We start from the raw sequence: 12,678 nt of genomic DNA on the forward strand, positions 1-12,678 counted from the left end.
AGTAATTATAATTGTGATTGTAATTTATACTTTTTTTAGAGTAATTGTAATTGCAATTTATTTCTTCAAGTGTAATTACTCCAACCCTGATCCTGAGCCTTAGTTGAAATCTCTGTTGTCTCCAAGAGTTGGCACAGGACTTGAATGGCCAGCATGTCAACAATCAACAAGGGAGAAGGTCTGCTCATGAATTCTTTCAATCTTCTTCCTCCATCTGACTCAAATTTTTCATAAGGACATAATCTAGCTCCATTTTGTAATAGCGACCACCACCTTAATCTTCTTATAACTATAAAATCCGAGTGAACCTTGTTTGGCCTCCCCTGGCTTGCAGTAGGGGAGACGGAGACATGACACAACCATCCACCCCCGTAAACCGGTTTGTCGGCCCTAGTCGGGGCGGGGTCGGTGGGGGAACGGGAGGGTAAGGGAGATATCCAAATTCCTCCTGCAAACCTGTTCGTCCGCCCTGGATAAGGGCCGGTAACAAGTTCACCTTATGGAAAAATTGTGTGGATAAATTGTCTACTATAACCGTAACAGTTATAAATACTAATATATTACAGTAAATTTTAGTTTGGTTCCACATTATAACAACTTTCAAAATTTGGGCAATGAAGTTCGCATAATCAGGCACAAATACACAAAACGGACCAAATCCACTAAATGGCAAAATAACTGATCCTCAGTTGAACTATCATTGGTTAACCAAAATAAAACAATATTCTGGGATAATAATGATTACTTACTACCTATACCTAGATGGGTCTATGAAACATTTCGACAAGTTTCCGAAACCAACTACAAATGCTTCCCAATAAATTTAAATTAGTTGAGAAGGAGCATTTAAAAAAAGTTTCCCCAGATTTTTAACTTCACTTGTGATATTTTCTTCTTCATTATGTGTAACCTGTTTTTCCTTCTTCAGATCAACAATTATTGCGCAATCTTCACTCTGTTTCTTTTTATTTTCTCTCCAGAATACTGACATATGCATTCGACATTGGTTGCCTGAAATAATTCATGTATAAGATGACCTTTTAGATCTAACTATACTCGGTTTTTTTCCATCTGTCCACCTGCCTGTGGTGCTCGCGAATGGTTGCGTCCCGAGCTTTAAATAGTTACGCTATGTGTAAGTTTTAGGTAACTAAAATGATATTTGGGCGTACATTTGCAACTGAAAAGTGTTTCAATAATTGACTGTATGCGAATTACACCGTTAATATTCGAAATAGAATATTGTTATTAGTGTTGAATGTAAGGTGCCTTTTCGGGGTGGCGAATGGAACAGCCAGACGCAAATTCCATTAAACAGATGCTAAACCAAGTTACGTCATAACGTATCTGGCTAAAGCGCACTTTACAAAAAATTAAGAGTATATACTGATATACTTACGAGTAATGAAGTAACACGTAGCTATAAAGTTGACATCTTGCCGTAGAGAAAAGCAAGAGAAGCAATTTTCCCGCCACTGCGTCTGGCTGTTCCATTCGCCACCCCGAAAAGGCAGCTTACATTTAACACTAATAACAATATCCAATTTCGAATATTAACGGTGAATTTGCATACAGTAAATTATTAAAACACTTTTCAGTTGCAAATGTACACCCAGATATCCTTTTATTGACCTAAAATTTACACATAGCGTAACTATTTAAAGCCCGGGACGCAGTGTTGCCAAGCGCGAGCACCATAGGCGGGTGGACAGATGGAAAAAAAACCGAGTCTAGTTTCAAGCTTGTCTTTTTGGATAATGGTAAACTTTAGATTAACCCCGATGAAGTTACGCGAGGCCTGTGACATGTGCAACGATACAATTCTTACCTTAGGTGTTGGTTACGTAATTGATATCCTTCATGATATCTTACAAAACTCCAGCAGGGTAGATGAAAATTGTGTCTCAGCGAACACCAAAAGGTGTTCCGCGGGGAAGTTTTTGTTGCATTTATATCTTTATTAAGCTTCAGAATCCCTGACTCTGACAAGAACATTATGCATATGGTAAAACGTTGTTGCAGGTATTTCTTAACAAAACCATGTTGGTAGCTTTAACAGAGCTCCAGAACACATATTATGTTAAGCGATATACCTGGATAAATATGGGCCTAAATGCCAGCAAAAACTAAAACTATTGACTATTCAACCTTTTTTCATGCTCTCAGTTTACGATTCAATGTGTGTTAAAGAAACGGTGTTCAGAGAATCGACACCATCAATCATGTTAAAAGTCGTAACTTTAGACTCGAAGAATTCACTTTTTACACTTTAAATGCATACTAAAGCTGCAAGAATGCTAGGTATATTTTCAAAGGATTTGGTTATATTTGTATCCGACTTCTGCTTCATGCTGTGGACAAAACTAATCAAGACGGTGGTCTCTTTTTTTTTTTCTCTCTCTCTCTCTCTCTCTTTCCTCGTAAGGTAACTGAGATTTAGACCATTGCCACAATATATCCTTCTGGCCATCTTTCATGAGGTCTATTTTAACGAGGACCTGGTCCCCCCCATAAAATAAAAAATAAAATAAAACTTAATTTTCTTTATATCTCTGCCATTAGAGTTGATGCATATTACCGATTATGCAAAGTATACGCATTCGTACGTATTAAAGTTCTGCAATGTCAAGATAAAACTATCTTGGAGTTTCTTATTCCCTATACTGTCCTCAATGTACTGTTGCGCAGTTATAAGATAGAGGTAAGTATATCTTAGTTTAACCAAACCACTGAGCTGATTAACAGCTCTCCTAGGGCTTGCCCGAAGTGTTAAATTTTTATTTACGTGGACAGGAACCAACTGGTTACTTAGCAACGAGACCTACAGCTTATTGTGGGATACGAACCACATTATAACGAGAAATGAATTTCTAATCAGCAGAAACAAATTCCTCAGGTTCCGCATTGGCAGCAGCGGAGAGCAAACACGGGCTACCAGACTGGTAGTACGCAACCCACTCATCCAATGAGGAACTAATTATATTACAATTATAAAGACTTAGGTAGATCGATGGCTGATTTAGTTACTCTTGAAATGACCCCGTTCTTCAAGAGCCCTTTCCTGTGAGTGGCGGGACTGTGTTACTGAATTCGTTGATAAAGGGACTACACGCAAGGGATCCTCAAGGATCTGAAAGGACTGTTTGCGATGTAAAGTTTCAGAATGTTATTTGTAATGGTGAGAATCCTAGACATTTTGAATTCAATCATTCAGAATTAACATTATTACTTTGACACTTTAGAATTAACATTACTTCTCTCGATATTCTAGAACTTACATTATTACTCCCTTACAGTTGTTATTAATATTAATTACTATTGTTATTAACATTTCCAAATCTTTCATGATAAAACTATTCTACTTTCAGTATCTGGTATTTTTATTCGAAAGTGCCACGAACATTTTGCACCCCTTCTTTTTCATAGGGCAGTTCACGCTTTTGCATATGCAGATTTTATTCACCCACATTTTGAATGCGAATGAAATCCGGTGAAATATTGCCACAATATTCTTTCGTTGGAACGCCTCGCAGTTTTGTGACATGTCATCGAAACATACACAATCATATGCTGTTTTAGTTACCAACAAAATGTTCAGGGTGTCAAATGTAATAGCAAAAGTGGCATACATTCATATTTACAGTTTAAAAAGACAGCAGGGAAGCAAGGACTTCATAGCGTACTATTAAACAACGATGCTATACAATTTCTGTAAAAAAAATTGTGATCTTTCTTTTGCTACTCCGCAGTATATTAGAGTAATACAAACATCCACACATATATCATTACAGTAAACTCTCTCCCCAACTATGGAATGCTGCTTTCGGAGTAACTGCTAAATCGTGAATGGACACTGCAAAAAACGTACATAAAACCATTGCCCTTCGATCTAAAATAAGGTTCATTCTTAGTGCGTCGCAACCATCGGTACAAACTGCACCATCACTTCTATCATATGATTGCAGGACACCGGCCTTTATTTTCTATAAGCCCTTTACAAAAACTATCCATCCATACATACACACACACACACACACACACACACACACACACACACACACATATATATTATATATATATATAATATTATATATATATTATATATAACTATATATTATATATATAGATTATCTAACTATTTTATATTATATAATAATATTATTACAAGCTGACCAACCCGCACTGCCCAGAAAAATCTCTGATTGCAATGACAACTCTCTCTCTCTCTCTCTCTCTCTCTCTCTCTCGTTCCTGTTAAGATATTTGCTTCTCACTGGGCCCCTCTTACTAAAGCTGAACTTGGACTTAAAGAGTGCTTCAGGAGTGTCCCTAATTCATCTCAGCAATCTTCAAAAACGATTTATCAATACATCAAATATCTTTGTTTTTTCAGTTTAGTTTTGACATGTCACCCCTTCCATCCCCTCCTCAACTGCCCCTCCCCCGAACCCCCGCCCCAGCCCTTCCTATCAGGACTGAAATTGGAATTGAAGGTCATCGGGAGTGTCACTATTCATCTCAGCGACCCTGCAAACTATGGATTAAGCACTAATATCTGTCGATTTCGATAATTTTACGTCAACACCCTTCCCACCCCCTAAGCAACTATCTTAGTAGGAGAGAGAGAGAGAAGAGAGAGAGAGAGAGAGAGAGAGAGAGAGAGAGAGAGCTTTCAAATCAGCTATTTCTCTTTCCCTCTATTCCTTACACAAGCTGGTATAAAAAATTCTGTAGCCATTTTTTTACATATCACGAAATTGCAAGAACTCATTATTCCATTTCGATATCCATTTCAACGTTTTTCATAGCAGTGTCAATATTTCTTGTAGCATTAGCGTTTTGGCGAATTTTCCATTGCTTGCTACATTACACAGGAATTATAATATGTATGCTACAATATTCCTGATGAGTGAATTAAACTGTTGCATTACACAGATCCTCTAAATAGACTATACTTTTAAAAGGCCATATGTGGTAGCTACAAGGAAAATAAAGACCCAATGAAACAACAGAGTGAAAGAGAGGCCATTTTCACCTTAGGTTCATGTCCTGGAATTATGTGCGGGCTCCTACTAATGACTCCAAAAAAATCATATCAATCATTAGAACTCGAATTTATAATTTAGGCAAATTTTGAATAAATTTATCCAGAAATGAGTTGAAAAGTACTTATTTGAACAACGCTTCCAATATCACAGTGTAAGTTATGCAGACAAAATTGTTTCTAATACGTTTGAATATATTCTTTTTACATAAATATTCTTTTAATGAAACAACCGTTGTTCTAGTGAATAATCTGTACAGTGATAAGAATTTGAAAGAAAGTTCTAAAAGACATTGTCTTATTCAGTAAAGCACATTTCAAACTAAAGGGAATTCCAGCAATGGAAAATCTTCTATCGACGGCTCTTGAAAATTTAGTCCTGTGTTTTTTACGAAGAAAATTTCAAACCAGTCTGATATTACAAAAGGTATGTTTACCATACTTCTGAGTTATTCAAGGAAGAAAAGGTCAACATGTCTGTCCAGTATATGGATGAAAGACATGCAAATATTCAATTTGCAATTGAAAGAGAGACAAACACCTGTATTCCTTTCCTGGGGCCTTTGATGATAGACAAGCCGCAAATTCAACTGCGTTATATATAGTAAATTCAATTAAGTGGGAGTAGGTGTCAATTCCAGCAGTGATCGTGCAATGTATCTTAACACATTATTTACTAAAAATATGTTTTATTGATTATCATATAACCAAAAATTATATATAACATTACGGCAGAAGTCTAATGGATTGAAAGCAAATTGTTTTATACCATGACACATTTGTAAAAGCGTTTTATTCACAAACTGATTTACAATTTGTTTTCAGAAGCAACCATAAAATAGAGCTACTTAACCGCAAGGGGAATAAGCCAATGGAATATAAAAAGATTACTGGTTATTGGGTATGCTAGTGATTTACAATCACCGTCAAAAAACACGCTCTGCAAGGCCGCACCTCAAAAGGTAATCCATGTAAATTTATATGCAAAATCGCTCGTCTTGTTTTCGGTGTCGCAGTCCCTAAATACGGAAGTTTTTAACATCTTGAAATAGCGTTGGGGTAAATTTGTCAAAGGTTCTCATATAACACTGTAACACTTCAAAATCGTTCTTATAAAATGAGAACCATCTTTTACTACAATCAAACGTTCAGTTCTTACTTCATTTAATTTGAACCCCATTTCAACCCATTTAATATTTGCAAACCAAATTATATTTGCAACTGCTCAAAATCAATATTTATTTTACTATTATTATTATTACTATTACAGGAGACAGAACAACCAAAGTTCTTTAAATTTTCCATATCGATCATTTATGTAAGGTCATTCAGAAGGAAACAATTAAAACGATATTTAATGAGGCAACAAAAAGTTTTTTGTTCCGTTGTCGTTGATTACTCTCCTTCACGTCAAATCAATACCCATTTTCAGCATTATTTGAAATCCTCTCGACCTCCTCATCCAACGGTTTACATCTCTCGTTCACCGCATGATCCACGTCTGAATTGTGATATCTCTTGCAATTCTATGCATTTTTGAACAGTAATCGCAGTCCCTTGATTCACCTGACGCAGCATGGATCATCCTCCCCCCCCCCCCCCTCTCTCTCTCTCTCTCTCTCTCTCTCTCTCGTCTCTCTCTCTCTCTCTCTCTCTCTCTCTCTCTAACGACTCCGCTCAATATCTGCAGACTCAATAATCGGAAGATTCCTCTTAGCACACTAACTCCTTCTTCTGGACCTTTTCAGCATAAGAAAAATTCGATGCGTCAGAGCTGCATATATTTCATACCTCAACGATGGCTTCATCCCACAATGCACCCACCTTTCCAGAAGAAACAAGACAACCATCTGCAATAGTGTCAGCCGTGAGCTATTTTTCAGAGTTCCAAACTCATATTTCAAATGATCTCTCAACACCGTCCAATAAAAGAAAAAAAAACGAAAAAAAAAAAACGACATCGCAAATCAATCCCCTATATGCTTTGGTATACTTTCTGCTGCATTCCACTTTTCCCTCCATCGAGAATGGTACATTTCTTGCGTGCCCATGCACTACAAAGTCGTTTATCCTACCTAGGCACGGATAGCAAACGCTCATCGTGAGATAAAGTTTACAATCATTAAGTTAGTAAAAATCAATAAAAACAAATTAGTTACAAGCACGAACAGTTTATAATCTAACTTAATCATAATCACCAACAAATCCCTATAGTACAGTTTCTAATCATAAACAATCCAGGAGTACTAGGTTTAGAACCTGAACAAATTTATAACAAGCAGAAACTTTCAGAAAATGCTCAGAAAACTGTCAGAAAAAACATACTTAAAGTCCTAAAGAATCAACCGCAGGGCTTTTGGGAAATTCAAGATGACTCTCATATTTCAGGCTTGAAACATAATAAAAATGCAAAAAAAATTAGTCACAATAAATGTTTTTGTGTTTAGGGAATTCAATTTCAGTAATATCTTAAAGATTTAATGAAAGCCTTATTCAGTTAGTGATACGTAGCTCTGAGCAATTTTCACCATATCTGTGGTAATGTTATAGAAAACTTAAGAGTAAAATTAGAATATTATACATCAACTAAAACAATTATTAACAAAACACATACAAATGTTAAAATCTGTGAAACATTTACATCATGACACATGCTCGCCCTCAGTCATCATCTTCATCATCAGCTTCTGGAGAAACAGGAGTTGATTCTTCAGTTTCTCACTCAGCCTCCAGCAAGGGTGGCATTGGTACTACAATGATGCAAGTTTGACCAGTGGACTTTGTACATAAGGCAAAACAATGCACCCCCATCTTCCTGCAGCCACATGAAACTCCACAGCTATCTGCTCTGTAGCCACAAGAAATCATGTTGAGCAGTGTCTGGAGCAACTGGTGCCCGGATTTCCTCTAGTTTCCATCCTTATGCTGTCGGCTGCAAGGATCTCCCCATCATCCATTCCTGAATAGTGAGATATGTTCTATAGGAATGTTGTTTGGCTGCGGCACTCGTTGTAGGCAAAGTTCCCAACTGGAAGGTTGAGGAGAGCGACATTCAGCCGAGTGCCTTGTTATAGGAGATGTAGCAGAACTCGTCCAGTGATGCACAACTGGCTGCACCATAGAGCTTTAAAGGGGAGGCTTTTACCTCGTACTTGCTGATGAGTCCTGTCCGCCTGATGAATGTGTCAATTGTTATGAACCAGATTATCGATACAGAGCGGGCATGACGTCACATCCAGTTATGGCATGCAACAACATCATAACAGCAGGTCAGTGTCAGTTCCGACAACAACAACCATGGGTTTGCCAGACGCTGCCGACAGAGCAGTTGATACAATCAAGGTATCTGCATCAGCTTGCACCTGCTTTACCTGGATGCCTGCTTGATTCAGAAAGCCATTGAACATTTTTATGAGACACTCCTTATTGTGGTTATTTGCCAGAAATGCGGCCTGAGTAGTAGTGATTTGCATGTTCTGGTCAAATGGGATGTCACTGGATGTTGAATAGTTTGCCCTGTGTAGTTGCTCTATTGCCTTGGTGGAGACAGTTATGTTGCCATCAAACACAGTAGTAATGCTAGCCCCATAATACATAAGGTTGTTGTCAATGTAGCACTGGCACACACCTCCATATGTTGAAGGCTGTGGCCAGACTATTGACTGCAACAGATGGCCTCCATCTATGATAAACTGGCAGTTGTTTGGAACATTGGGTTGTACAGGGGAAATGACTTAAGAAGAGTACCTAGAGCACTCTGGTTGGTTTCTGCATGGCACCATCATGAAACAGGGATGGAAGTTGAGGAACCAGCTCTGAAATGAATTGCTCCATGTCAGAACTTGTCTTGAGGACACAAGTAATCCTGTTGAAAAAGACAGTGGGATTCACCCCTGTGTTTTGCCCCCTGATATAGATAATGTTTTTATCTCCCATAGTCTTGACTTTGTCACTACGATGCAGGGTGATCTCTGTGAACTGTTTCCCTGTTATTTTAGATGCTGCAGCTTTACTAAATCTGCATGCCGTTGTCACAGATGACAGGTGTGTTAGCTACAACACCAGTGGAAATAGACACTAGGCAATCAGGCTGGTAGCCTGCAAACAATGGGTGCACCCGCAGCCCCTGGAAGATGACATCAAAATCTTTCTTGTCAGTAGCCTGAGTGGAAGAACGAAAATCTTCGTTTTGTTCTGAGGTAACAGTGTGGACACCAGTGAACTTCTCCAAAGCATCACACAAAGGAACACAGTGAGAGGTAGTGCATGCACCCATTTGGTTACAAGTGCTGTATGTTATCCCTCTACCGTGGGTCATCTCTCTACTGGTTTTCAGAATCTTCATCAGGATCTGCTCAATTGCCTGGTCACAGAAGTTGCCACACCAAAACTCCCTGGCTTGGCAAATGGTAAAATACCTCTCTGCAGATAATGTGTATTCCTCGGGTGGCATGACTTTAGTAATGGAGTTAACCTGCTGCAAGTAGAGTCTGGCAGACTTAGCATACGGAAGATGATGACCTACTTCACGGAAATGTGGGATCATCTCCTGCACACAGTGAAGATAAAGCTTCCAGTTGTTAGTCCTCTCAGCTCTGATGATGTTGAGCATGAGCAACACCTGGTGGATGTTCTACATCTATAACTTCCCCATTCTGCTGTGTAGCCACTTGATCTAGGTGGTGAGTGAAAAACTGTTGACACTCTTGCAGACTTTCATCTATATCTTGGTCCACTGTTTCCTGGTACACACTGACCTGATGTTTCTTGTGAGTCTGGCATTCCCACTCTGACTTGTCAAGCAGTACACAGATGAGGGCCAGCAAGGATAGAAAGTGGGCATGCACTGCTCAAGAGAAGGCATGACCTATGAGCATATGCACCACAGAACCTTTGGTATACACTTGTTCCAACAGGTCTTCCAACCTGAACTCTATCAAGATCTGCCCAATGCTGCCTAGGTAGGACATCAGCAGGTGGAAGCCACCAAGTTGCACCACTGCATTGTCCAAGTCTCTGGAGGCAGCAACAATTTCAGGAGCCTTTTGATACAGAGGCTGATCAAATGTTAATGGGCAGATCTTGAGGTTGTGCTTGTCACTTTGTGTCTATGCAAAGCACACTGCAGCGTCAATAGTGCTGGGGTTGCTTGGTTTCAGATTTGTGAACAGAAGAGTCTCAATCCTGGAGGTTTGGAACACATAACTTTTCAGAACAGTTTTCATGAAGCCACTCCAAGCCAGACACGGTTCAACATTTACCCAAGCATCTAAATGGAATCAAGAGCAGATGCTTGCAGCTTGTGAGTGCCGGAGACCTGTAGAAGCTCTACTATAACTGACTGCAAAGCAGGCACTGCAGGTTTGCTGTATGCCCTGATGGGTATTTCCCAGAAAGTGCCAACTGTTTCAGCTGGGGGTAGTTGCAGTGTGCACTTGACTGGAGCATTTTCTACTGTTCCAAGTACTGTTACACAAGCTATGCCATCCATGGCATGGAAAGTGTTGTGACCAGTTATTGTAGAAACACTGAAATCAGCATTATCAAAATGAACTGGGTGAATCAATTGAGGCCACACACTGGACCTCCTTGTAGTCATCTGCAAAACTGATGCTACCGAGAATGTCTATCACCTTGCAAGAGAAATACTTGCAATGTATGTACACTGATATGGCAAGTACGAATGGTGAAATAAAATACCTTGGTCTACAAGAAGAAATGATAGAACGGGCTCTGTTGGTGCATCGTCGACTCACTACAGGAACAATTTTACTTTAAGGTTCTCACAACTTGTGCAATAAGAGGATTATGACTGAGGGCAAGCATGTGTTATGTAAATATGTTTCACAAGTTTTAAATTTTGTATTTGTTTTGTTACTAATTGTTTATGTTAATGTATTTCATGCAATCCATGAATATTCTAATTTTACTCTTAAGGTTTCTATAGTATTACCACAGATAATACTAATAAAAGCACCATTTGCTGAACACATCTGACCACCACGACTACAGCAATACATATCAAAGGTTACCTCAATATCGCTTTTCATACTACTAAAATATCCGTCCCTTGGCAATTATTTTCATACAAGCTTGATAATGCATTCTATGCTGTGCTGGAGCCTGGAACCCGGTGCTGGTCGTCATGCCTCCTTTACGCTCCTGATCCCCTACCTACCCTGCCTCCACCTGGCCGGACAAACAGGTTTGCAGGAGGAGGGTAGGAGTGACATATTTTCGCTACCTTTCCGGTCCCCTACCTACCCCTCCCCCACCCGGGGCAGACAATCACGAGAGATCCACTTGGATTTTATTACTGATTCTTAATTGCAAATTCACCTCTGAGAAGTACATCCACTTTACTTCTTCATCAACAGCACGAAAATCAGTATACTGAGAAAATCTTTAAAGAAACTTTGGAGACCTGTCTATCATTACGAAATGGTTTATTTCTTTAAAGTAGTTTCGCGCTGGATGAGTGGTTTACGTGCTCAACTACCGATTCTGTACTCCCGAGTTCGATTCCCGCTCTGCCAACGTGGAGTCAGAGGAATTTGTTTCGGGTGATTAGAAATTCATTTCTCGACATAATGTGGTTCGGATACCACAATAAGCTGTAGCTCCCGTTGCTAGGTAACCAACTGGTTCCTATTCAAGTAAAAATATCTAATCCTTCGGGTCAGCCCTAGGAGAGCCCGTAATCAGTTCAGTGGTCTGGTTAAACTAAGATACGTATACTTACACCCACTTATCTCTTTCAAGTTCACAATATTATTCTGGTTTTGGTCTTCAACAGCTGATCTTCATTTTAAATTGCTAGACAAAGTTTAAGGTCTATTAAAGTTGCTCCAGCAAGTTCACGAGTCTCATTCATTGGCTATTCGTTCCTTCGCTTACTTTGTTACTTATTGTATTTGTTTTTGTTCGTTATTTCTCATGGCTTACTTTTATTTGTCAATTTCCTTTTTAGTACTGGATTGGTTTGTCTACTGGGGTCCTTGGGGCTTGTACAATTCTGCTTTTCCAACCATCACAAATTTTTTGGTCTGATCAAATTTTCAAAAGCACAATAAATTGTTAAAATGCATACCTAGCAATTCATGAATGATAAGGCATACTCAAAGTTTAGACGTAGAGCACTGAAAGATAATGAAAAGGGTTGCAATAGCATTTGGCCATTGCACTCCCCCCCCCCCACCTACGAAAATGTAACATCAAAAAGATAATTAACTGCTCGAGTCTCAAAATCGAGGATGTTTTGCTTTAAGATGCACTTCTCAGGAGCATCATATTTTAAGCATTTCCAATTTAACTTTAATTTTTAAAAAATCAATTCAGAGTACTGAAATATTACATTCGATTTCATAAATCTGTTTCATTGAATTATTTTCACATAACTTCTCTTACCTAGATTTCTTTAAAACTGCCTATTTTGTTTCAGCACATACCCATACGTATCCCGCTGTTAAATTAAGGACTGAGAACACGTGAACAATGAATTAAGTGAACAAGAAGATTAGTCGAAGTTAGCGCTATGAGAAAATGACTCCATAGCACTCATTCTCGCTGATGTGTCAATCGCGGCAAGTCGTGTCGTAAACAATCCAATCACTAACTATTAACGACTTTTAACT

This window comes from Macrobrachium nipponense, chromosome 2 (genome assembly GCF_015104395.2).
Source record: "Macrobrachium nipponense isolate FS-2020 chromosome 2, ASM1510439v2, whole genome shotgun sequence".
In the NCBI taxonomy this organism is placed as follows: Eukaryota; Metazoa; Arthropoda; class Malacostraca; order Decapoda; family Palaemonidae; genus Macrobrachium; species Macrobrachium nipponense.